General features: G+C 35.8%; 1 pseudogene; it reads right to left on the reverse strand.

The window, feature by feature from the left end:
- The window catches only part of LOC149221130 (CO(2)-response secreted protease-like), a 39,789-nt pseudogene extending 35,956 nt beyond the window's left edge, over nt 1–3,833 (reverse strand).
- Nucleotides 3,834–4,946: the final 1,113 nt, after the last annotated feature.

Consider the following 4,946-nt stretch of genomic DNA (forward strand, 5'->3'; position numbering starts at 1 on the left):
ACTTCTTCAAGGATGGCCATAAGTACTCGAAAAAAGTTGGTTTAAGGGATTATGCATTTCAAGAATAAAACCTGATCATAAGTACCTGTTGTCATCAGGGCTGATCTGATAACAGAAGGGCTCCAAGTAGGATTCATAGATTTTAAAAATGCAGCAGCTCCGCTAACATGAGGAACTGCTATGGATGTTCCAGACATCATGTTAAATGCGGTAGACATCGTCTCTGAAAGAACTGTGTCTATAAACGTATTGGGAGGATCCCATGCAGCAATGATGTTCAGACCTGGTGCGCTGATGTCTGGCTGCAAATATCAATTGAAGGATTCAGGTTGTGATGATCTCTCATAATTAGCTTCTGAAAGTTAATTGGCCACTACTTACCTTGAGAATGTTCTGGGTCAGCGCTCCAGGACCTCTTGATGAAAAAGATGCAACAACAGAGCCGACTTCTCATTTGCACCACCGTTGATGGAGTAATTGTTGCAACAGGATTTCTATAATGACAAGGCTTGGAAGATTATAATAAACAACCACACTGTAATTGGATGAGCCAAATGAATCGATATAAACATGTGAAAAGAGCAGGAATTGTAGCGAACGCACCTGGTTGACTTTATGTAAGAAAATATCTCTGTTGCAGACAATTTACTTGTTGCAGTCCCTGCTTCATATAGTTGTAAGTCGTCCACGACAATCATGCCTACGGCTCCAGTGTACTCCTCGATTTCTGCTATCATGTATCCCCTCGATGTAGCTGTCTCATTTGCAATACAGACTACAATCTTTCCTTTCGTTTTGTTTGCATCTAAGCACTCTAGAACACAATTGCTGCACAATACCTTGCTTTGAATTTCCCTGTTCATGAAAAATATAATTATAAAATTCCTACATTGTATATTTTAATTTACCTTGCCGCTACTGGGTCAAAGGGTCGGTCACAGGACTTGGCAGGTATGCTTCCTCCGTACACAAGCGGGTGCACGGCCGATTGGCTGAGATTCGAAAATGTGATGCCCTTACCCTAAATGCACAGTCACAAAAAATGTATATGCATTTTACAACACGTTTGTTTATAGAACTAATCCACATCTGTTTGATCATCAGAATTGTTTTGCTAATTCGACAGAGTGACATAGTTGTTTTGCTACTGCATTTTATTGCCCCTTTAGTCGACTTCTTTATAAAATAGTCTTTAATACTATTAGGAACAGGCATGCTCTTGAATGGCAGAATCTATTATTAAATTGTGAAATGAAATTATTAATTGTTGTGTAAAGTGAAAAAACATTATACTATTGCCTAACACCTTGTTCTCAACTGAATAATCTTACCGTTGCCTAACACAACGTTTGACTGGAAATCCCGGTCGATTGAGGTCGCTCCAACTGTAATAATCCATGGTGCAGCATTAACCACTGTTTGGGAATCCGGTCCCTCGTTTCCTGCAGAGGATACAACCAGAATTCCTTTCTGAGTAGCATGAAATGCTCCTATGGCAATTGCATCGTTCATAAAATCGGCCTGATTACTGGACCGAACTCCAATTGAGATGGATACAATATCCACTCCATCTTTAACTGCATCGTCAAAGGCAGCTAAAATCTGCACACCAGGACACCCATAGTCCAGCCCACAAACCCTATACATGGCAATTCTGGTAGAGGAACTGGCCGGTCCACCTCTGGCTATTCCCTTAGCGAGACCATTATAGTTTGCATTATCCACAAAGCTGCCAGCTGCAGTGGAAGCTGTAAACGTGCCATGGCCTCATAATCTCTTGCAGTCCTTGTTTTTGAAATATTCATCATAGTCTCTTGCATCCTTGTTTTTGGCAATATTGATTTCGGTTTAATACTTGTCACCAAATCATCGTCCTCTCCACCTAAGTAATATCTTGCCCCAATTATTTTCCTGTTAAAACAATTACATTATTTTAGCTGTACTGAATCACACCAGAGTAGAAACAACGAACTTATTTCAGTTGCATAGGTCACCTGTTGCAGTTGGAGACATTGAAACCTTCTCCCTTAACGCACTTTCCCTTCCACCGCAAGGAACAGGGCCCATACCCTTATCACTGAAGCTGGCTGCTTCCGGCCAAATGCCTTCAAGATAAAGTTTTATTTTCTCACAAGTTGTATGAATTTGTTTAAAAAATAATTACAAATCATTATAATAGATTTATTTAATTTCAAATCTACTCAGATATAAATTGCACCGTATTTAATGTCTTAAATATCTTTTCACTCTAATTTTTTTTACAAGAAATTTGATGTAAATGATTAATAAATGAAGAATCAATTTTTAATTATTAATTATAATTTAACTATTTATTTTATGTTATTATTTTTTAATTTAATGGAATAAAATCAAAATGTTATATTAATAATTATAATTATTAATTTTTTAAATATTTTAAATTTATGTAATTTGATTGATTCAAAACCTTGAACAGAATATTATATTACATCCCTAACAGAATACTATATTACATCCCTATCATACTAAAGTAGAGAGTGTTTTTTAGGACAAACTAAACTATAAAGTGTTTCTTAGGACAAGCATATTACTCTTAACATATTTCAAAATTTCATTTCCTTAAATTTAATTAGATTGAGGATTTTAGAAATTGTTTAAAATATGTTTCCAAATTTGGTTTTCTCAATTGAATGGGGAGACAGACAAGAGGGTGAAAAAAATAATTGACTCTACACAAATTCCAACCCCAATCACAATTTTCTTTGCTGAATAGGGTAAAAAAATTCAAAAGATCAGAATTGTAGAGTGTTTGATTCATTTTTATGGTGGAAATAGATTCAGCAACATCAAGAACCCTGAGCAACCAAAATCCTAAAGTTTGACAACTATAACTCAGATTTTCAAAAAATTATGAGAGATTTTGTCATAGTCTTACCTAAATTTCCATTATTTTCCAAACTAATTTATAGTGTTTTTAAAATACATATAAAATAAGACCATCAATGTCTTTATAAATTAATTTTTTTATATAAATTTAAAATAAATAAACATTTTCATTATTATACTAATTCTAAAATAGTCAAATTTCAAATATTTTCCCCTAACTCTACAATCAAAACTGAACTTAACCAAATGGAGTTTCAAAAGACTAATATACCTGTATCTAGAAACCCTATTATGACATCAGCGCCAGAAGATTTCGGTTCTCTGTAAGAAGAGCCTGCCATGGCCAAGTCCTTTTCTAAGTACTCCCATGAATGCGTAGTATGAAGGTTTAACACTGGATCAGGGAACACTGATAATACTCCTGCTTTCCCTGCTAAATCGTGGGAATTTATATATCAGAATAGGAAAACTCATTAACAACAACACTGGTTAACGAGACGTACCAACTAATGCAGTCGCTTGTTCTTTGGATAATACTGCTGCGAATCCATTAAAGGCATAAGTATAGCTACGCACCAGAGATTGCTCTGCGTGTCTCGGACTGCAAAGGTTCAAATAGCCCCTCCCCGCTCAACCCTAACACACACATAAATATAAGAACAATAAAATCAATTCTGAAATTTGAATATTTATTTCATAATTTGATACCTTTCGAGAACAGACGAAAGAACCTGCAGATGACTGGTTACAAGCTCTTCTTTATTATTGTTGAGTAAACTCCCCATGTACACAATGTGCACCTGCAGGTAGATCAGCGAAATTAGTGACATTAAAACTGAGTAATCTTGTAGTGAAAAGAGAATTAATTTGAAGAAATTAAGAGTCCGTACCTTTCCATCGTCAGCAATGGCGAGGCCGAACAGCAGAGTGCAGAGAAAAAGCAATGCAAAACAATGCTTGAACCCCATCACTAATATTTCTCACTACTATCTACTCAAGACTTTGATGGAGGGAGAATGAGATCGAGCAGAGTGAGTGGTGTATGTAGTGGATCTGATTTAGATTCGTGCAAATCCTTGCAGCACCAATGTTGAATGAACGTGCTTATCGTGTTAAAAAAAGTCGCAATTGCATCATAAATTTGAGAATGCACGAAATGATGAGAATAATTTACACAAAAATTGCACGTTCATACTCGGGAAGGCTTTTTTCACAGTGGAGTCCAGCTCTCCCGATGGGACAAATTCTCTCTTCCCGCCATTGATTTCTTTTGTGGGTTCTCAATCCTTTGTTCCTCAGCCGCTGGTTTATATTAACGCGCTTACCCTTTTTACCCATGGCTGTGTGCTGTGCCTCTTTTTCGATGTGAAATTTCCGTGCCGCTGGTTTAAATTTGTTCCCATGGCTGTGTACTGTGCCAATTTTTCGGTGTGACAATTTCCGTCTTCCAGCTGCCCTACCCGTTTTTCTAAAGTTTCATCGCTGTGCGCTGTGCCTATTTTTGCTATCATCATAATATCACTTACAATTTTTCCTACATCAAAATTATTTTTAAAAAATTAAAGAAATGTTATCATTTTATATAATAAAACCTTATGAAATTTAGGGATATATGTATTTCTTATTTATTAAAATTACATTTTAGTGATAGACATTGAAAATTAAATAAAATTACATTTTAGCGATGGACATTGAAAATTAGATGTTTTGGTTAAATATTTTTGTTATTCATAAAGAACAAGCCATTCTAATTGAAATGAGCTTATCATTGCTTGGATTTATGAACATCACATACCAATTTTCTAGTACTTTATGTGCAAATTTTCTTCCTACCAACTTTGCTTGCTTTTATTTATTGAGGGCTTCCATTTTCTTGCATTCATTGCCTCCTTTGTTTAATTGGGGTGCTCCCAAAAAGATGGTGGCCTCAAAAGTGGCAATGGGCCATCAAAAACATGTGTATGGAGGAACACTCACACATTTTTAGAAATGTGCACATGTTTATGAGCATCCACTTTCAAGAAGGCACAAATTGCCAACTAGGACACTAACTAGGTTGTCAACTTACCATTCACACAAGT

This window comes from Pinus tabuliformis, chromosome Q, assembly GCF_031772625.1.
Source record: "Pinus tabuliformis cultivar Carrire ecotype Pingquan chromosome Q, CPIR1, whole genome shotgun sequence".
Lineage (NCBI taxonomy): Eukaryota > Viridiplantae > Streptophyta > Pinopsida > Pinales > Pinaceae > Pinus > Pinus tabuliformis.